The following is a 22,757-nucleotide window of genomic DNA, read 5'->3' on the forward strand; positions in this document are numbered from 1 at the left end:
CTGTTACCGGGGACTGCTGGGCGGCCGCGCTCCCCGCTACTTGTAACCCACCTTTTGCTCCTGTCGCCGTGCCTGGCCTGGGTGGTGGTGGCACAGGCGCTCCCCTCATCAGTACCGGGGACTGGTGGGTCGCAGCGCTCCCTACTGCTTGTGCAGCCCCTGGCACTCTCCTTGTCAGTACCGGGGACTGGTGAGTCGCAGCGCTCCCTGCTGCTTGCATCACTGCTGGTGCTCCCCTGCCTGTGGTGAGCTCACAGATGCTGTTGTAGTTGAAATCGCCATAATACTCTGCCCTAACGCGCCCACACTCATGTTAAGAACTGGCCCCTCCGCTGCCTGGCCCGAGCTGTGGGCAGCTGTGCCCTGAGCTATTGACTCACCCACTGCTGTGGCTACTGATTCAGGCTGTGTGCTGTGCTTGCCCTATTGGCCCCTCCCAGTGCCTGGGCACGCCCCCTTTTGCAGCTCTACATACCGCCGCCCTCTCACCATATGTACTTTACCAGCCACACAATACAGGCAGGAGGAGGTGTTGCCCGTATGTCTAAGGGCTGCCAGGTACTTCTGTGAGCTGCGCCACTGTTTTGGCTTTTATGGCCTCAGTCATATTGAGACAGAAGAAACTGCGCAGGCAAAGTCTTGCGCGCATCTCTGCAAGCCTCGGACTCACAGGATGAAACCCATCTTTTTTTTTATCAATGTTTTTTCTCTTGCTGTACAGCCATTTACCCTGTTGCAATATGAAGTTCCAGAATCCCTTACGATTCCTGGACTCCTATCTTGCTGATCACCCAGTGAACTGGACTGACCTAGGGGCCCCTGACAGCAGGCCGAACCCCCACGCAGCCGCCAGCCACCGTTAACACCGCCCCCACATGCAGGCGTGGCCCCTCACATTGCAGCGTCGTGTAAAGCGGGAGTCCGCCGTATTCCAAGCAGGCTACCTCAACGAGTAGCCTCACCGCTAACTGTTTGCCTCTATGTATCTTGTAACGCAGCAGCAAGCCACGATAACCGCCGCCACCCCCATACGGACATAGCCCGCCACTTGCCACGTCCAGTATCTCATTACCCGCAGGCAACTGCAACGAGTAGCCTCATAGCTACATGCTCACCTCATAACCAGCCGTGAGCCACTATCACTGCCGCCCCCCACATATGGGTGCAGCCCCGCCCATTGCAGCGTCGTGTAAAGCGAAAGTCCACCTCATTCTAAGCAGGCTACCGCAAGGAGTAGCCTCACCGCTAACTGCTCCCCTCTATATTTCTTAAAAAGCAGCAGCGAGCCACCATAACCGCTGCCACCCCCACATGGCCGCGGCACCGCCCCCTTGCCGCATCTATTACCTGCAACGGCGACCGCAGCAAGATGCATCCCAGCAGCGCTCCCCCATATGTGCGCCTCAACGCCTGGCTACCCGCACCTGGACTCTTGTAAGCTATCAGTTCATTACCACTATTCCAAGAAAGAGGGCGCGCCACCCGCATTGCGCAGCATCTCGCAGCAGGGCCTCCCTTTTCTAAACCAAGATACGTGTAACTTTAAATTGGTGGTTATTATAACGCGCTCCATTATGCGGGTGATCCACTATGGCTCGGCCCCCTCTCACCAACTGAGCCGCACTCCGCAAGCTGCAGACGGGAAACCTCGCTCCTCCTTGACGACGTGCCCTTGCAGCTCCTATAGGTCGAAGGGGGGCTTGGGGGAGGGGCAGCCGACCGCAGGGAGGTCCCCCCCCTGGGCAGTTTGGGAGGGGCTAGTGGGGGGGCTGGCCTCGTGCCGGCCATTTTGCGTTTGGGCTATTTTATTTATATTGCATTGGAGGTGTCTCAGGTCGAGGGGCGCGAAAGGGGTGTAGGTCAGATGTCGTTTGCGGGGGTTGGAGCTAGAGGAAGGGAGCGTGCGGGGTTAGGAAGTTCGTTGGTCCGCGGGGGAGGTCAGGGTGTGGGTTCTGCATCTGCGGTGGTTCAGGCGATGTTGGAATGGAGTGGGGACGAGGAAGGGGTGGTTTCGCCGCCTCCGATTGGTATGGTTCATTCTGGCTTTTCTAGGGGAAGGCGGCCTAGGGAGGCTTTTTTGAGTTGTCAAGGGGCAAGTGTATCAGATAGTCTCCAGGGACCCAGCACACCAGTCCAACATTTTTCTTTACAGGGTAGGAAGTGTAGCAGCGCAGCGGACTCAGTAGGGCGAGGCGCGGCCCAGTTACGCTGAGGAAAAGGGAGGGTGAGGCCTTGCGCGGCACATTCCGTACCAGCGGGGGATCCCGTCGCGGCCAGCACACGAAGGTCCGGCGCAACTTCGTTGGCCCCAACGTCAGGCAGATCACGGTGGTCAGCCTTCACAAATGAAATGTACTGTCATGCCAGTCAACGGATGGGGGAGTACCGGCGTGTACAGTCGGCTCCCCCGCAAGGTGGTCACTCAGGGGCTGCTGGGGCCAGTTTGGGTCATGCAGGGTCCGGTAAGGCCCGTACTGTTGAATTTGCTAATGAGGTGTTGCAGGTGGAGGAGCCAATTTTGCTTAACTACGATGAGGACAGCACCGAGGAAGGGGAATTGCGGGATTATGAAGAGGGGGGGCCCTCTCATGTGTCTCGTAGTTTTTTACATGTTTCGGGGGCGGTACCCCAAAAACAGCCGGTGGTGGTAAAAGCCAAAGGAGAGCGCGGCCCATCGGCGAGGGCTCATCCTACAAGGGATTCATATGAGAGGTCGGCGCGGCGATCAGAGTCCGTCCGAGCATCCTCTTTAGAACCAGGTGAGATCGCTACAACACAGGCCAAACCTAAAATGGTGTCTGTGGGGACGGGGGGAGGGGAGTGGGGGTGTGAAAAAAGGGAGATTGTATAAGGGAAAGTATGTTAAGGACACAGGGGTAGGTACCGGGGATGGGGGAGTAGTGCTGGTTACTAAGGTTGAGAGTGGGACTAACACAGATGCAGCGGGTGGCAAGGAGCCCTTGGTAAGTAAAGAATTGAAAATTAAGAAGCTCCCTTACATGGGGGTGTCAAAGCCTTTGGGTGCCCATTTAATGCTGGCAAGAAGGAGCGCATATGGAAAGGGGAATACGTGGAGATTTTAAAACTCCTTTATAGGGAGGTGAGGTCTAAATAGGGTTCTAAAGAAGAGGAGTATGAATTAGCCAAGCGCCCTAAAGTACTGTTGACAATTGAGAATTGGACAGCGGCATTTTTGATTTACGCCAGCGTTTACTGCGAGAAATTTCCTGAGCACTGCATGGCTATTTTTAAGTATATGGATGTCATAAGGAAGGCCCAAATTACGGGTAGTGGTTTTGCATGGGCACAGTATGACGAAGAGTTCCGGGCACGTATGGCGTGGGACTCTGTAGCAAAATGGGGAGAGTTGGATAATGACTTGTGGCAGCATACAATGGGGGCGGCTCCTGGGGGCAAGACCATTTTCACAGCCAGCGGGTTCCCTTCAGTTTACCGGCCCTTTCAGGGGAAACCCACCCGGGGCAGGGTGGGAGGCGCAGCCGCGACACAAACTGGAATTGAAGCATGCTGGGATTTCAACAAAGGTTTATGCACACTGGAATATTGCAAGTACCGCCATGAGTGCTCTAAGTGTGGAAAAAGACATCCCCTTGTTAATTGTTGGGGCGTCAGACCACCAGGCGGACAGCAAGGGCAACAGTCGAGCGCAGGGTCATCTGACACCTTGCAGAAATCCCTGGGGGGAAGCGGGGGTAGGGGAGCACAGGGTGCTGGGCCGAAGAGCTCCTACGCCAATTAGATTGGCGCAGCTAGAGGAGGCATTGCGGGGGTATGAGAATTTGGGGGCAAAACAGACACTTTTGGAGGGGTTTCAGTGGGGATTCCATTTAGGTTACCAGGGGCCAATGCACAGAAGGTGGGGTGATAATTTGAAATCAGCTGCAGAGCATAGCACGGTTGTGCGGGAGAAACTGATTAAGGAAGTGCGCGAAGGGAGGATGGCAGGCCCTTTTAATGATTGGCCAGTTCAGAATTTAATCATATCCCCTATTGGAGTGGTGCCTAAAAAAGAAGAAGGACAGTTCCGACTGATTCAGCACTTGTCAAGGCCAGAGGGGTCGTCGGTAAATGATTTTATTGACGAAGAGGCTGCATCAGTGTCATATTCCTCAGTTCACGTGGCTATGTCACTAGTGGTGACCGCGGGCGCAACTGCAGACATGGCAAAGTGTGACATCAAGTCAGCCTTTAGGTTGCTTCCAGTCCATCCGGATGATTGGCCTCTTTTGGGGATCCATTTTGAGGGCAAATGGTATGTGGACAAGGCATTACCGATGGGTTGCTCTGTGTCATGTGCTCTATTTGAACTTTTCAGCACCTTCCTCCAGTGGTATTTCACGCAGCGCACAGGTCACATTTTGGTCATGCACTATTTGGATGATTTCTCTTTTGTTGGTTTTCCGGGCTCCGCGGAGTGCCAGAGTGCTCTGGACACTTTCCACAAGCTTATGGAGGAGCTAGGGGTACCGTTGGCACCAGAAAAGACAATGGGGCCTGCTACAGCTTTATCCTTTTTAGGTCTCGCCTGACCCAGCGCATGCGCTGGTCTGGCGAGACTTATTGAGTTTGCTCCAAAAAGTGCTACCAGGCCAGCCTAGAGCTACAGTGCATGTGCGCGGGCGCGCGCGCCACGCTTTACCGCAATTACTTTCACTTTCGCAGCCGCAGGGCCGCTTTGATGTGTGATCGCAATCACTTTCACTTTCGCGGCCGCACGGCCGCTTTGCATAGCCAATAGGTCTTGCTTTTGGGACCTTATAAGTATTTAGTTATGCAACTGTTGCATGGCTAAACACTTATAAGGTCTCAAAAGCGAGACCTATTGGCTATGCCAATGCTTGTTGGGTATTGCGATTGATTCTGTGGCAATGCAGGCTCGTCTGCCTGATGACAAAAAAATTCAAAATGCTGGCTTTGCTTGACAGAATGTTGTCGAAACAGAAGGTGACGGTGAAGGACATTCAAGTGTTACTGGGTCATCTTAATTTTGCAGGGCGGGAAGGACTTTTTGCAGGCGCCTGGGCCGTGCTTTGGCAGGACAGCATTTACCTCACCATCATGTGCGCTTGTCGGCAGGGGTGAAGGAGGATTTACGTATGTGGTCAGTTTTCTTGCACTCCTTTAATGGAGTGCCACTGGCTAGAGAGGAGGATGTACAGTGGGATGTCCAAATGTTTTCGGATGCGGCAGGCAGTGATGGTTTTGGCAGGGAAGGTGGTGCGCAGAGAAGTGGCCACAGGTTTGGAGGAATGGGGGAGGAGCATTACTTTTTTGGAGCTCTTCCCGCTACTGGTGGCTTTGACCATTTGGGGCAAGGAGCTGGAGCATAAGAAGGTGCTTTTCCGTTTGGATAACATGGCAGTGGTTGAAATCGTCAACAGGCAGTCAGCGAGAGATGAGCAGATTTTGAAGTTGTTGAGAGTGTTTGTGCTGGGCTGTCTGCGATATGACATTTAATTCAGGGTTTTACACGTTCCGGGTGTGGACAATGACATAGCAGATGCTTTGTCTCGTACGCAGTGGGGGAGATTCCATTGGCTGGCCAAGGAGGCGGACAGGACACCGACCCCGATGCAGGAGCACCTCTGGTATATAGGCAACGTAGGGTATTTCAACTGGTGGTAGGTTCCCTGTCTGCGTCCACGCGGGCAGCATATGCTCTGGCGTGGAAGGAATTTTTGGCATCTGGAGCTTGCAGGAGGGAGGAGTCTTGGCGCCGTTCTGAGGATGTTGTTCAGTTTATCTTAGACCTCATAGAGAAAGGCTTGTCCAGGGTCACTATTGCCGGGAAATTGGCAGGAATTTCTTTCATGGGTAAGCTCTTTTGGGGCTATTCCCCTTCTGCTGGGGAAGTGGGTAGGATGATGCTTGAGGGCTGGGCTAGGGAGCGGGGAGGTGTTTCTCTGTCTCGTTCACCGCTTTCTTGGCAGACTTTAGCACGTTTGTTGGAGGTTTTACCTGCGGTTTGCAGGAATGATTTTGAGTCTTCTTTGTTTGCCACCCTTATGGCGTTCATGTTTTTTGCGGCTTTTCGGGTTTCTGAGCTCTTAGGTACTAAATATAAACGGGGAATTTGCTGGCAAGATGTGTTTTTCTCTGACAAAGGTTGAACATTTGGCTGGCCAGTTCGAAAACTTATCAGCGGGGCATGGGTAAGGGTGTGTGGTTGGAAGCAGAAGCTCCTAGTTCTACTTGTCCTCTGCGGTTGGCAAGGCAATAGAAAACTTTGTCAGGTGGGGCTGGGAGCGATTTGGTTTTTAAACATCTCAATGGCGCTCGGGTAACAGATTATCAGCTGCGTATGGTTTTGCGCAAGGGTTTGCAGAGGATTGGGTTGGACGGGGCGCTGTTTGGGACGCATTCTTTTAGGATAGGGGCAGCAACTGAAGCTCACAATAGGGGTTGGTCTCAGGGGGAAATTATGCGGCTAGGGCGCTGGTCGTCAGACTGTTTTAAAACAGATGTGAGAGTTAACTCGGGGGAGGCGTATGCGTCAACCCCTCTTTTATGAGTCTCATTCTCTTTTTCTCTTTTCAGGTTCTGTGGCTGGGCCCCATTCAAAGGAGTTGACGATTTGGATTGTAGGGCATTCGTTCATCAAATGGGCACAGGTTCAAGCGTGCAAAAGATATTTCGGGAAAATGTTGGGTTTCAATGAGCATCTTTTTAGAATCATGTAGAAGGGTAAAGGGCGAATGCTTTGGCAGGACCTTATTCCGTGTTTGAATAATGCAATGGTGAGGGGCCAGTGCCCGGATATTTTGTTGATACATTTGGGCGAGAATGATCTTTGTGGAGTAAAGGGTGTGGTATTACTACGGGCAATGAAAAGGGATTTGGCACTGTTGAAGGAGCGCTGGTCGGGATGCCATGTTTTGTGGAAGGAATTGGTCCCGCGGAGGGTTTGGAGAGGGGCTTTGAACCCCAGAGCTATTGATAGGGCTCGGAGGAAAGTGAATGCTGAGATTTCTAGGTTTTGCCACAGTTTGGGTTTTGGGAGAGTGACTCACAAAGAAATCCGTTTTGAGGCGGTGGAGTTTTTTCGGGATGATGGAGTGCATTTATCCAGGCTTGGGATGGATCTATATTTGCTGGAAATTAGGGATGTTTTGTCAAGGTGTGTGAACGTTCAAGGGCATGGTCAGGGAGTTTAAAAGTTCTTCTATGTGGGGGGCAGAAAGAGGGGTGGGCAGTGTCCCCCCCACCCCTTCTTTCTGGGTGGCGGGGGTAATTTGAATTTTGAAAGTTTTGCCAGAGTTTGGTTGATTAATTTGTTAAGTTGGGTTATCGACAGGGAAAGGATAGGTTGGTTATTTTTAGTTCGGTTACACAGGTTGGGTGATTGATCGCTGTAAAGGGGTAGGCAGGGGAGTTTGTTTAACAAAGGGTTGTATTTAGAGGTTTATATGGGGTTATACAGTAATGTAATGTTTGGTATTGTTTTAAATGTTGTAATGTACGGGCGGGGGCAGGTTCGAAGAAATTTAGGGGAGGGGGCAGAGTTGTGGGGTTAGGTATATGTTTTATTTAGTGAGGTTTAGTTTTGGAAGGCTTCTGCTAAGGTTTTAAATTGTTATGTGCACCTGTTCCAATAAAAGCGTCGTTTTTCACACAAATTCTTGGTCCGTGGTCTGCTACCACCCCACCCTCCCTCCCAAGGGGGTTTGGGGGGGGCAGCCGACCGCAGAGAGGTCCCCCTCTGGGCGGTTTGGGAGGGGCTAGTGGAGGGGGGGCTTGCCTCACGCCGGCCATTTTGCGTTTGGGCTATTTTATTTATAGCCCAAAAGTAGCCCAATTATAAATCTGTTGGGCTCCTGCTCCCAGCCACCATTTTAGGTTTGGTGACCTGGTGGCTGGGAGCTTAGCTGTTGGTGTTTTTCTCCCTCCCTCCCTCCCTAAAAATGTTCCATTCTTTTTATCTCTTTTTTCTCCTTTTATTTGTTTTTCTTCAATTTGGGTTTTTCCTCTGGTGGTTTTTTCTGGAACAGGTGTGCAGGGGTTTTTGTTATGTAATTGTCGCTTGGAGCAGGTGCAGTGCGGGGGTTACTTGAATTTTGACAGTTTTGCAAGAGTTTGGTTGATTAATTTGTTAAGTTGGGTTATCGACAGGAAAAGGTTAGGTTGGTTATTTTTAGTTCGGTTACACAGGTTGGGTGATTGATCGCTGTAAAGGGGCAGGCAGGGGAGTTTGTTTAACGAAGGCTTGGATTTAGAGGTTTATATGGGGTTATACAGTAATGTAATGTTTGGTATTGTTTTAAATGTTGTAATGTACGGGCGGGGGCGGGTTCGAAGAAATTTAGGGGAGGGTGCGGGGTTGTGGGGTTAGGTATGTGGTTTATTTAGTGAGGTTTCGTTTTGGAAGGCTTTTGCCAAGGTTTTAAATTGTTATGTGCACCTGTTCCAATAAAAGCGGCCTTTTTCACACAAATTCTTGGTCCATGGTCTGCTTCCCATAACAGCCTCCCTCCCAAAGGGACAAAGAGGTTGAAGCCCCTGGGGCGCAGCCTAAATAACCGACCAGGACTTCCCAGCGCACCCAGATGACGTCACCTGGCTGACCCCCTCCTTTCACAATCTCCTTTCTCGTACCTTTTTGATATGCTTACCTTTGTCCTGATGTTCAGTGCTTTTTGGTGCATGGCCGGATGGTAAGGGATACAGAAATGGACAGAAGGAGTGGAAAGGAATACATAGACAGGGTTAACCTGAATAACAAATGTCATACAAAGAGATGGTAGGATGGGGGGTTTTCACTGATTGTTAATGTTTGGGGACCGTTTGTTGATATAGGTAAAATGAGGTGTCATCAAAGCGAAGATAGGTCCATAAGCAAAATAGATCCATAAAAAACGAGGCATTGATGATCGCATTATGACTGTGTATATTACAATTTAATTAATTGTATTCAAGATTTGGAACTCAAAGGAGGCCCACATTTATGTTACAACCCCATCTTTCTGATTTGACTTTCATTTTGGACAATAATTTGTAATTATAAGGAACCGAAACATAAAAAATGTAAATAAACAAGATACTCTGACATTTTCTTGAGTTGCATTGTTGTTTTATGGCCAGGGGCGTAGCTTCAGGTGGGGTGTTTGGGGTGTTAGACCCCCCAAATTAATCTATTCTCTAGTAAATCGTTGGGTACAGGTGTTTCTCATTCGGGTATGGTGAGGAGTCTGTCGGATTTAGCCTGGGATTTTTACATACACACAGAGACAAGCAAACACACTTGCTGTCTCTTTTCTATGTTTCAAATGTTTAAAAAATGTTGGTTATTCTACAAAATATTCTGTTTTACACTTTAAAGCATGCACTCTGCTCCCTTTCCACCGCCCCATAAACAACCCTTCTGCACTGTTTCTTTTATAATGTATTTTAACAGGACATGCCAGCATGGTTGTTGCATAACATGAAGCTCACACCCCCCTAATCGTACTGACCAAGCTACATACACCCCTGTTGATAGTGCTGTGGAGTTGCGGAGATGTATTTTGTTGCTGCTCTGTTATGTTACCTCATAGGGACACTGTGTCGTTTCATAGTGTTATGCTGTTGTGTTAATCTGTTGTTTGGTTGCTGTGGTGATGTGTCACGTAGTTGCTGAGCTGTGTCATGTGGTGTGGGGTGAATTGGTACGATGCTGCGTCCTAGCATACATGCACGACACGCAGAAATATTAGAGGGCTGACTGTATTAAAAAAAACTGGGAACTCACTCTGACTAACCATTTAAAATAAACTATCTTCTTTACCAGCCGTACCGGCTGTGCCCCTCGCCCTACTAACAAACACACCCGTCGGGGCCCTGGCAAGCACAAGGCACCCACCTGCGGCAGCATTTCTGCTCAGGCAGCAGCAGTGTAATGTAGACAGTTTTTGAGAACATATGTCCCACCCCTTAAACTGTGAGGCGACACAACAAAGGCAAACTGATAGCGACAATAATAAAATGACAGCAGCGTCAGATTAATGCGGCGCTCTACGGAAGAAATATTTACCCAGCGTATCCTGCCAGTCGGAGAGATTGGCATTCAACCTAGACATTACCTCATCCTCCTGGGCAGACGGCCTATTTCCATGCTAAGCAGACGGCTGAATACCTGCGCGATTCGCCGCGCCTGCTTGGAAGGGATCGACTGCTCGGCCTTCTTGAGTGTCGCCTGCCCGGCCCTTGTCACTGCAAGGTGTGCCTGTTGTCAAGCCGTGTGTCTGTCTTGAAGGACAAGGCACACCGACAGTCTGAGAGGAAGGGTTTACTAGACGGGTGGGCCAGTGTTACGGCTGGTTCAGCCAGGAAAGGCCACGTAGACCATAAAATAGGAAATGAAAAGGACTCGCCCTGTCTCTCTCGCGGGCCCCGCCATAAATGAAGGAGCCAGTGATAAGCATAGTGCGTGTGAAGGGTTACGTTTCAACCACAGATAATGGCGGAGGTTGTTAACCACGGGTGTTTTCCACAGGTCACGTACAGGTTTATCATTAACACTAATAGGGTTTACCTTGCTTGCGTGCACTGTTCATGCGTGGGTGTCTGGCAGCTGACCCCAAATACCGACGCCCTTATTTGCGTTTCCAATCAAAACCGCACAACATTGAAAACAAAAGTAGCTGAGAAGTGTAACAACAGCTAGGTCTTACCATGCAACTAAGGATTTTAAAGTACGGTTATATTTCTAGATTAAGTGTTCTAATGTCCCAGTTACAACCGAACAAAGTAAAGAAAATGGTTCATATTGGAATGCAAATGCAAAATACAAAAAATGTAGAACAGAAAGAGTAAGTAAAAATAACAACGAGCCACTTCAAGTTGTCAGTGAGTGCAGTGTGAAACACAATCAAATTAAGTTTAATGGTAGCGCACGATCTCTAGAACGTATAAAATGGGTGTAATTGTTAGTATTTATGTTACCATCATCTTCATTGCTTGTTTTTGCTCAAGAGAGTGTCACTCATAGCCAATGAAATGTCACTCCTAACTACACTGAAGTAATGAAAATGTCACACACAGGAATCTGAAACCTTGGCAGCTATGGTTTTGCCTGATCTAACAAATCTTCCCCTCTGCTTATTCGAGAAACTTCTAAACAGACACTATCAAGGACATGAGCGTCAAAGACATATTGTCAGAATAGGTCCTGATTGCAGTTTTTATCGTCGGAGGGAGCAGAGTGGCCGATTCGGAAACACCCGTACCTTGATGTAAGTGTGACTATAGGACGGTGTCCCCACTCTTTTCCGAGTTAGGATCATCATTGATGAAACTCGGGTATGCAGACGATGTGTGGCTGCTAAGGGCAAGTATTGCCACAATAGGTCCCCTACCAGCTGGGGATTAAACTAGGTGGGAACACTTCAAGGACATTTTTTAGGGATCTGTATCCTGATGAATGCCAACGACCCTACTGGGCGGCAATCTAGGGCAAAAACATGTTGATACAGCAGATAGGGTAATGGTGACTTTACTTTTCGCCTATACCCCTATAAACTTCTTTTTAATCCTACTATAAGTGGGATCCATAATAGAGGTCTCAGATACCCACTTAGACAGTTTTAATATTCTTCTCTGCATTAGGGATACCTACTGTTGGAACTCTTCCTTTTCCTTATTCTGCATGTTTTCCTTGCGTTCCTCCCAGGACGTTGGTCTGTGTCAGGTTGTCATAGCAGGCCCTATGATGAAGCATGCCACTCATTGAGTGGGTGAGGGCAGTATTTATAACCATTAGTGATTCCCCAAGAGGTTCTCTTCCTCCTTTGGTGACTGCTACATGGTATTTTCCATCCCCCTCCTTGGGTTTTTAATTGCTCTCTCTTCTTTTCCCCTAAACCATGTGGGACCAATTAGCCCATCTTAAAGTGGGTGACTATTCTTATCCTTTCTTTAACCCTAACTAGAGGTCCCTCTTGTTAAGTGAGTTATATGCAGTTTTTATTCACACATGAGTATGATTTCATTACATTTTTTTGTAGGTATTGTTAGCCAATAATGGCCAACTGATCTTCCACTTTCCCTGTCAGCCACAAGCTATATCTTTGCTCTTACATTATGATTACAATAAAGATGTGTGGAAATAGCAAATTTCCAACACGTACCAGAGTGGCGGACAATTAATTTCAATGATTGGCCAGGCATTGTACAGAAAAATTACAAAAACCTATTACTTTGCTTTACAAGGGGTGTTTGACTATTGTTGCCTGCTGGGGCAGAATGGTGTAGCGATGAAGAAAAGGCGAGGCAGACTGGCGTAGATGTCCTGTGGTTTCTTTATTCAGCGATAGGACATTAAGATACAATGTAATAGGACCCACAGCGAAGGCAGCTGCTCAGGGAAAAGCGCAGGAATAGAATAGACAAAGCGTAGAAGAATTCTAGAAGATAGAATGAAAGGGAAAGACTAGAAAGAGACGTAGGGCAAAGAGCAAAGAGAGAAAGGAGGAAGAAAAGGGAAAATGAGAAATAGGAAGATATTACAAATGGCCAGCTGCATCAAGGACTTTTGAGCCAGTCTCCTCCTGGTTTAAAGTTGCTCCACTGATGCTTTTGGGCCCAATCCCTGCAGTAGTTTACATGCCTAAGTATCATCTCAAAAGGTAAACGTGTTTATAAAGCTGTGCTGTTCAGATACCCTTCTGTGTTGCATCATCTTCATCCCAGTCACCACATAAATAAAAGCAAATGATGCTCATTCTCAGGCCGCGCTGGGTGCAGGAGACTGGACAGACACCCCAAAAATAGAACAAAGCCAGAGAAAATATGTGCCAAGTGACCTTCTTCGAGCAGGTTGAAAATGTCAACATCGATAAAGCCTAACTCATAATCACCAACTTACAATCTCCTGACATCCTCCTGGACATAAACAACCCCCATTTGCACTCCCATCTTTATAGCTGGTACACTGCTGACCATCTGGTAGTGGTGCTGCTTCACTTCTGGAAATCACGTAAGCTGGTCCACGTTCCTTGATGCCAACTCCCTCTGATCTTCAACAGATTGGTTCATATTTATTGAGCTGACAGAGATCCCTTTGCCCCCTATAGTTGGCACCCCTGCTGGGAAGTATTTTAAACAAAAATATGAGAAAGAAGACAAAAGTCCACTGCAGTCATATGTGACTTAGCTGCTCAACTTGACTGTGAGATGGATGCAGATTTGATTTCTTCTGGATGATGATCCACTCATGCTCCTGGAGAGTGGCAAAATATAATTCTTCTATTGTCTGGAGCAGGGAACTCGTCAGGATCACTCGGTCATCTATGTAGAGGACCCTCAATCAATCAAAGAATTGTAAAGTGCAGCAGATCACCCTTGAGGATCTCAAGGCACTGGAGTTGCTGCTAGCTTTGTTGTGATCTGCTCATTTGAACAGCCAGGTCTTCAGTTCTTTCCTGAATTCCTGGAGCGATGGGGTGGTCACAAGGTGAAGGAGAAGGTTGTTTCAAGCTTTGGATGCCAGGTGTGAGAAGGAGCGTCCTCTGCTTTTGCTTCGGCAGATTCTACAAGAAAAAGGGACGCGGATCGTTGATGTCTGGTTGGTTGGTAGAAGGTCAAGCGCTTGCTGATGTAAGCTAGACCTTTGTTGTGCATGGCTTTGTATACGTGGGTCAACATACTGAACTGGCATCTTTCTGGATCAGGAGCCAGTGTAGCTTCTTGAGGCGGGGTGTGATGTGGGTTTGCCTGGGGAGGTCGAGGATGAGACTGCCCACTGAGTTTTGTACTGTCTGTCGGTTGCGGAAGTTACGTTTTGGAGGGAGGGGTGGACGGGACACACATGCACACATACACATAACACTCACAGCCATGCATTCACACAAATGCGCACACACACAAACACATCCATTCACACCACTCTTTACCAAACATTCATACATACACGCATGCACGCACTAAACATTAACTTAAAAGAAAACAAAACATACACTTACCTGCAGCCAGCTCTGCCTCAGAAGTTCCAGGAGGCTTGGGACTGCTGCCTTCCCTCATTGGCTGACCTTAACTCAACTCTGGGTGCTTCAGGGTTTAAAACTGAAGCGCCCAGGTGCAAGGCAATCAGTGACGCTACCCCTTATTACTGAGGGGAGGGCCTCAGGGACCTTTGCTAAGTTGAGGACATCACACCCACAGGAGCTGTGACTTCCTCAGCCCAGCAAAGTTCAGCTCAGGCAGCCAGGAGTCTGCACATTTAGCGCATGTTTGGCTGACCTTTGTTCAGCCTGATGACACTGTTCCTGAGGAGCAAAAAGTGGAGGTTCGTGGCTCCTCAGCCCCAATGGACCGGCCGCGCCTGTTGGCTGTAGTCTCTTCAAGAGGCGTGCGGTGATTCCTACATAAAGTGCATTCCCGTATTCCAGCCTGCTGGTGACAAGAGCCTGTGTGACGGTCCTTCTGGTGTTGACTGGGAGCCAACTGAAGATATTGCAAAGCTTTCATAGGGTATGGAAGCAGGTGTATGAGACTGCATTTACCTGTTTCTTCATGGAGAGCTTGCTGTCCAAGATGATGCAAGGTTGTGGGTGTTGTCTGTCAGGGCGGGGATTGGGCCAAGTTCAGCAGGCCACCATGCATTATTCCTTGGAGAGGTGTTGTTCCCAAAGATGAGGACTTCCAGCTGATTCCCCTGCTTTGCAGCAAGCCCCTCAACAGAGCAAGGATCTTCTTGATGACCAATAGATCACATGCTAACCTAAAGGGCACATAACTGAAAATGGCGGTCACCTCCTGAAATCTCAAGAACTGTTGATGCTGGCATTGGGTGGTATGTGCAAGTTTATATAAGAGATAGTATACCCCATGCCGTACATTATAAGGAGATTGCAAATCTTAGAGGAGTTCCTAAGGTTATGGAACTCTTAGGTGACTTGCAATGTCCTTATCATGTACGGCAAGGGGTATTTTATCCCATATTATACCTGGTCACACCATAACCTTTTCCACAAACCACTTGGTGAGTAGGTCTTTTATGTGACAGAGAGAGCATATTTACACACATGAAGACTAAAAATAGAATCTCTGGTGCAAAACTAAACACATCAATAACTTGTTAGATATTTGTTGCAAAAAGATATCAGAAACCGTTCGATACAAGTCAGTTTAAAAATAAAAAAATGCAGTAGCTCGGCATGTGTAGAAATATGGAGACAGATTCAAACTTTTCTATAATTATGTAAGGATTGCAAAAAATGAACATGTTCTTTCTGTTTGTCACAGTAAGTTAGAAAATAGAGCAACAGCTGCTCTGTGACCTGACTTTCACCTGGGCTGCTGACTGGCCTTTGGTATTGTGAGTCAGAACTCGGCTGTAATAACGTATTACAGTTGAATTCTGACTCCAAATCTTTGTAATTGGCGACTAGGTGTTTCACAAGTAGCCAATTCTAAAGATGTTAGAGATGGGCATTTAAGCAAGGATTGCAAAATTCCATGTATTAAGTTATTATATTTATTTAGCACATGTACACCAAAACATTTTGGTACAAGGAACAAAGAACAAAGGGCAACAGAAAAAAATTCAGCATCGAGGCAACAGATAGATAGAGGTAGGTTGCCCTCCCCAAAGAAGGCCAAGCAGAACAATGACCTAACAAAACTGGGAGCATAAATAAATCTTGCTGCATTTTTAATAACTTAATAATGAGCAACGTCTCACTCTGCTTGATGTAGGCTGGTCCATAGCCAAGGTCCTAAGACCACAAAGATCTCCCACCTACACTATCACATGTGAGGGGGTGGCATTCAGCAGAAGAGCTATGCTAGCTCAGAAACCTTGGATGGGGAGTAGGGAGCCACCATGTGTGGTAGAACAGCGACCAAGTTTCATACTAGCCTCTGTGCACAAGACAGAGTTTTTAGCAAAAGTATTTTTTCTTATTGGCATCCAGTTCAGTGCTTGATTTGCGTATGAGACATGATCAAAATTTCTCAAACGATCACAATCCTTACTGTCTTATGTGGGACTGTTGACTTGGGCCGCCAACTCTCCGTATTCAAGCCCATGTAGGTCGCGGAACCTAACAACGTCAGGCCGGCAGTAACATTTTTAACAATGGGGTGACTGGGGATTCCTGAACAATAGGATTGGAGGTTCGAATCAGTGGGTCAAAATGAAGCTCAGAAGGCCTCCCGTCTCCACCATCAAGACCACATAATCAATCAATTATGAAAGTTTCAGTATGTAACATTGTTAGGGAATTATGGTTTTCGCGTCTCTACAGACCTTGTCGATCTGTCACTCAGTAGTGAATTCTCAGCTATGCAAATTCTTACTTTCATTTGCACTGAGAACAGGGCTAGCTCTAGGGCATGACTTGCTGTATGTTCAGAAAGTCACCTGAAGGGGGTGCTATTATTCTGTTGCAAGTATCAAGAGTAGGTGGAGTGCAAGATGAGCCTTACTCTTGGGCAGGCAGGTAAGATCAGTAAGAGCCACCAGGCGGTGACAACAAACCTACTTTAGAGGGGCATATGTTGGCCTATGTGTTGTGGTCAACAGCAAAAAGGATGATGTCACGTGCGATATCATGGCTGATGCCGCTGGCAATATGGCTGCCATATTAATTGTACCTTTAATATCCCACCTAATAAAATCCTGCAAAGCAATTTTCAAAACATTTCCAGCATTTTAGTACACACCAAATCGCAGAGAAAACGATTATAAAGCAAATGCAGTGTGTCTCTATGGGATAGTAATGTTAAGTGCCGTGATTCTTCCTGTTCCTTTTAATTAACCCCGGTCTGTCCAGTCATCTGCACACAGCTTCCATAGTCAACCTGATACCTGCAGTCGCCTCTTCCTGTCAGATGCTGGGCTCAGAAGGAGATGTAAACATGGCTTTGATACCTACAGTACATTCACTGTCGCCTTTACCCATCTGTCAACCGTTGCTGTGCGGGCTTTGATAAAGTAATTCCTGTCGGGTCTGTTTATTTTACAGCTATGTATTTGCTTCTAAAATTAAATCTGTCATGGGTGGCCTCTGCTGACATGCAAGCGGTAAACGTGTGTATTTTATGTAATAAATCCAATTAAACTTTTGTTTTAAAGGTGTTATCGTCATGTAGTGCACTTGGGCTGCAATAATCATTTTAATACTGGAATATATTTATTATATTATGCTGTAATTGGCACAAGGTTTTCCAGGGGGTGGGTTAGGCGATAGCCTCGCCTGCTTTCTGCAGATACAGGCTCCTGTTTGCAAGATGAGCGCACATGCAAATGTTAGCAAAAATGCAAATTCAGCTTTTAAGATTCCATTACGTTAGCCCCAGAAAAATTAGCTTAATCAGGTAGAATGTTTCAGAAATTGGCATTACGATCGGCTTCAATCAGGAGTCACAGCTGCAGAAGCTAACTACTTTTTACAGTGTGTCCAGTCAAGCACCTCTTCTGGGCTCTGCGTCTGTAGAGTCATTTTCCCGGGTTCCTTCAGCAGATTCATTTAAGTAGTGTCATGTGTTCATGAGCACGCGCTAAAGTATTTTGTTATTCCTTACAATGCTAAAGAAATCTCTCCTTTTTGATTTCCAAACTATAACATGGTTGAACTCCCAGAAAACCTTTTTTATTTTCAGTGTATTCTATGTATTATCAGGCCTGCGCCTCTCCACTTAAGAGATACAATATGGAGACATGAAGGAGAGTGTTTCAAAGTTTAGTGTGTGGGAGTGTTAGACCTGTCAGCCTTAGGGTGGCCCTCCCCCAATCTTTTTACTTTTTGACTCCACATTTTGCAGAATCTTATTGTTGGCCTTAGGACTCTAAGCACTTTACCACTGCTAATTAGTGCTAAAGTGCATGAGCTTCTTCCCTAAACATGTGTGTAATTGGTGTACACCTGATTGACCTATTTAATTTACTTGTCTCTTGTAAGGTGGTATACCATATACCCAGGGCCTGTAAGTTAAATGCTACTTGTGGGCTGTAGCACTTGTTGTGCCACCCACAAAAGTAGCCTTTCAAACCTGTTGCAGGCCAGCCACAGCAGTGCCTGTGTGTGCAGTTTACTGCCACTTCGACTTGGCATTTAAAACTACTTGCCAAGCCTTAAACTCTCATTTTATTACACATAAGTAACCCCTAAGGTAGGCCCTAGGTAGCCTGAAGGGCAGGGTGCTATGTAAGTAAAAGGTAGGACATGTACTTTTATGTCTTGCATGTCCTGGTAGGGACAAACAGCCTATTTTGTTTTTCCCTACTATGAGGCCTATGCCTCTCATAGGTTAGCATTGGGAATTCCTTAATACACTTTTAAGCTGTAATCACTGATCAGAGAGGAGTAGCTTTTTCATGTTTCATGTGTTTGGAATAGTAATGATAAATCCTCCTTACTGGTGAAGTTGGATTTGACATTACTGTCTTAGAAATGCCACTTTTAAAAAGTGGACATTTCTTACTGCTCTATGTACCTGACAGCCTGACTCCAATACAATTCTGGGATGGGTGGCAGCTACAATATGTGCATTCCCTCTTGACAGCCACAACACAGGAAGGATTGGTGTGTCTGAGTACCTGTCTACATAAGCTTCATTCTAATGGCCTATCCTGCGCACGATGGAAGGGAGTAGCTGAACTTGCCTTGAATAGGCAATATCCTGTCCCAAACAAAGGACTGATTACCCCCCACAGATAGCCTGGCAGATAGGACTGGGTTGAAAGGGATAATTGTGCACTTTTAAGAGCTGCTTTGAAGTGACCCCCACACCAAAGACGCCTTTGGGTATAAGTACTGGGTCTCTGACTCCCTAAAATCTGGCTGGGGAACTTGTAGACGACGTGGGACTGATTAGTGCATACCGGCGACTTCTTTGTGGCTCACTACTACTGTGCACAAATTATGTAACAAATGGGAGTGCCTCTCTTCAATAACGGCCTGGCTGGAACTGTGTAACTGAGAGGAAGAAGCCACAGAGGCTCTGCTGCGGTACTACCTCATCTGCTAGTTGACGGAGGTGGACGCAGCGGGGTGTGGAGGCAACAGACCCTTCACACGACTCCTGGGCCTCCACAATGACCTGTGGACTTGACGACCTACGCGTGCCGAGGTCGGCCTGGAGGGCCGGTGGTTCCTTCGTTCCCCCCTTTGTCCTCGGGCGGACCCAGGTCACCCCGGATCCTTTCATCGCAGACCTGCGCATATTGTTGACATTGTTCGGAAGCAATCCAGGGTTTGCGCACAGGCCACTCACGATGAGGAGAGTATCCAGAAAGAAGAGGTTTGCGGTCCTGCGCGTAGAGGGAGCGGCGCAACATACCGATGATGACGAAGATGGGCCAGTGATGCGAACAGAGAGGGCTCCTGGGGACCCTACCCTAGCCGACATTATGCAGGCCATTCCCTCACCGAGAGAAGCGCTGGAGACAAAAATAGACTCAATAGGAGCAGATCTCACCCTGCTAAAAGATGATCACCGTAAACTTAAAGAGAGAGTGACCCTCAATGGGAAAGCTATGGAGGGAGTCCCAGAGGCGGTTTCTACATTACAGCGCACTCTGAAGACTGTGGAAACCAAGATCAAGGTGTTGGAACTGAGAGCAGAAGACAGTGAAGGGCGCTCCGTAGTAATAACCTGCGTATATTGGGGGTTCCGGAACGAGAAGAGGGGGCTGATGCTGTTCAATTCCTGGAGGCTTGGCTTGAGCCGGAGGTGGACCCGGAGGGTCTCTCCCCCTTCTATGCGCTTGAACGTGCCCACAGAGTCCAAGCTCGGCCACCCAAGCCTGGAGCCCTCCCCGCCCACTGGTAGTGAAGCTGCTTCACTATCGTGATCGAGACCATATACTGCAACGAGCACGGGAGAAACAGATTGGAAACAGTAAAGTGATGATCTTCCCGGATTTCAACAGGGAGGTGCAACGTCAGCGAGCTTCCTTCCTGGCCGTCAAGTGGAAACTAGGCCAGCTACAACTCCCCTATGCTATGCTGTTTCTGGCACTCCTCCGGGTGATTGATAACTCAGAGACGCATTTCTTTACTACCCCGCATGGGAATGACTAGAGGCCCGACGGAACAGTGGAACTCGTACTTTATCACCAGGCTTGTCCCGGTGGGAGCCGAACACTTCTCCGCCTTTTCCGAGAGCTCCTTCACCGAAGGGGCGGAGACTGGAGCGAGACAGAGCTGTGAAAGTGGTGGTGGAGATTAGCCATGGGGACACGAACCCGAACAGGAATATCAGTGAACATGGAACGGACAGATCTGAGGGCTCACGGTCGAGCAGTGTGCATGGGGAATCGGATGCTGAACTCCCAGACATTACCCCTCAAACTGCGGACGGCATAATTGGAAGCTCGCACATCAGGTCATATGAAAAGGGGATACCTGCTGCTGGGAGATGACCTTTACTACGGCCTGTGCCTAATGATGGCAGCCTGGGGACACTCTCGTAGAAGTTGGGGCCACCACCTGAACTAAGAGAGTGGGGGAGGGGCATGGGGGAGAGCTGGGTCCAACAGGGTCAGTTTACGCCCGCCACCTTTTGTGAATAACTGTTCACGTGCATTCGTTTGGATGGGAACTTGTTTGTACCTGTCCTGGGGGGGAGTTGGGGAATTTTTACTGTTGAAGGGATTTGGTTTGGGTCCAGGCATGTCACTAGGGGGGTACTACTTCAAGATAGGACAAGGCTCGCACAATGGGACCCGCCATAGGTATTAAATGTATCCCTTGGAACGTTAGGGGGATGCACACCATGATCCGGCGAAATAAAATACATACATACCTGATTAGGAGAGGGGTACAGATTGCACTATTGCAGGAAACCCACTTATCGCAGAAGGAAGGAGTTGTATTGCAGCGACGATGGAGGGGGCAGGTGTTTTATACTACATACTCAGCTTTTGCCAGGGGGACTCTGGTCTGGGTGCACGTGGGAATCCCTTTTCAGTGTGTTAGACAAATAATAGACCCAGAGGGCAGATTCGTGGTGGTCTCAGGGAGATTGGACAGACGGGACATAGTAATACGGAGTATCTATGCCCTTAATGTAGATGAGCCTGCATTTTTAGCGCAACTCTCACAGATACTAGCATCGGTGTTAACTGGATCGGTGCTGTTGGGGGGGACTTTAACAGTATTACTGATGTCAGTTTGGACCGATCCCACCCGCCGCTTCCTGACGCTCCCACACACAGAATTGCTGAGGCTAGGCGGGACTGGCAGCACCACTGGGGGCTGATGGACACCTGGAGAGCTTAACACCCGGGGGAGAGGGATTATTCCTACTTTTCTGCCTAACACAAGTTACACGTTCACTGAGACTTGATCCTGTGCTCCCCGGATGTTCATGGAGGGATCAACCTGAGTGAATACTTGACCAGGACGATTTCTGATCACAATACTCTGCTGGTGTCCTTAGACTGGGTACGGATTAAGCCTACAATCCCTAGCTGGTTTTTGAGACTAGAAGCGTTGGAGACTCAGGCGTTTCGGGCCATGATAAGCACTGCTATTGAGGATTATTTCCTTGCAAATGCCAACACAGCGACAAGCCCACTCTTTGAATGGGATGCTTTTAAAACCATTATTAGGGGCCGTTGCATTGGAGAAGTGGTGGGGGTGCGGAAGGTTCTCCTGCATGACCTACAGAGTGCGGAACAGCGGCTTTGGGAGGTAGAGAAGGATAGACCGAAGAGGGTGGATAAACAAGCTGATCTCCTCCTGACTCTGGCAACACAAGTAGAAAAGTTGTGTTGTTTCGATTACAGGGCCTACATGGCTCGGGCCCATGCTGAGAGAGATAAGTCTGGAGAGTTGCTGGCTTGCCTGGCCAACCCAGCACGCTGAGGGACGATGATCCTGGAACTGCAGGGGAGGGATGACGAGGTCTATTACAGCCAGCAGGATATAATTCTCCAGTTTTTGGAATATTATACTGCCCTGTACCAGAGTAAGCTCGACCCAGCAGTGCTAGAGGAGGCGGGATTTCTAGAGGATGTAGAACTTCCTCAGATTGATGCTGAAGCTGCAGAGGCCCCAGGTAGAGAAGTCGAAATTAGAGAGGTACGGGGCGCCATCAAACACATGGCCAGGAATAAGACACCAGGGACGGATGGGCTCCCACTTGTGTTTTATTCAACATATGTAGACATTTTGGCTCCCCAATTGGTGGCCCTGTATAAAAGAGCGAAAAATTATGAGTATCTACCCGCTTCAACAAGAGAAGCGGTAATCATTCTGCTTTTAAAACCTGGCAAACCAGCTTGGAACCGCACTGCATATCGGCCCCTCGCCATGCTCAACTTGGACTATAAGATCTTAAGTCGCATATTAGCAAGCCGACTGCTGGTCCATATGTCAACGCTCGTACATGTGGACCAGGCGGGCTTTATTCCGTCCAGGAATACAGCAATAAATATACGTAGACTTTTACGAATATTGGATGCAAACATGTACAACAAAGAGGAGGCATGCATTTTATCAATCGATATTGAGAAAGCTTTTGATAGCCTCGAGTGGCCGTATCTTTTTAGAGTCCTGAGAGCGTTCGGGCTGGGAGACGATTTTGTAGCTTGGATGGCAATCCTATATAAGAATTCTACTGCTAGAGTTAGGAAGGGAGGGCTGATTTTGGATGCCTGTGCGGTGGGCAGGGGAACGAAACAAGGTTGCCCGCTGTCTCCTTTCTTGTTCGCGCTGGCGGTGGAGCCTTTGGCTGTGCACGCTGCATCAGGCCGCCAGTATCAGGGATTGTAAGTGATGGGACAGCTCCAATTTATAGCACTGAATGCGAAC

General features: G+C 48.2%; 1 long non-coding RNA gene across 1 annotated transcript in view; it reads right to left on the reverse strand.

Moving 5' to 3' along the window:
• LOC146831522 (uncharacterized) overlaps positions 1 to 10,243 on the reverse strand; it is a 31,376-nt gene extending 21,133 nt beyond the window's left edge. The window contains exon 1 of the long non-coding RNA XR_014961307.1: positions 10,077 to 10,243. This is a non-coding gene — a long non-coding RNA (uncharacterized LOC146831522). The remainder of the gene's footprint in view (positions 1 to 10,076) is intronic.
• Between the last annotated feature and the right edge of the window lie 12,514 nt (positions 10,244 to 22,757).

Source organism: Triturus cristatus, chromosome 5_1 (genome assembly GCF_964204655.1).
Source record: "Triturus cristatus chromosome 5_1, aTriCri1.1, whole genome shotgun sequence".
Lineage (NCBI taxonomy): Eukaryota > Metazoa > Chordata > Amphibia > Caudata > Salamandridae > Triturus > Triturus cristatus.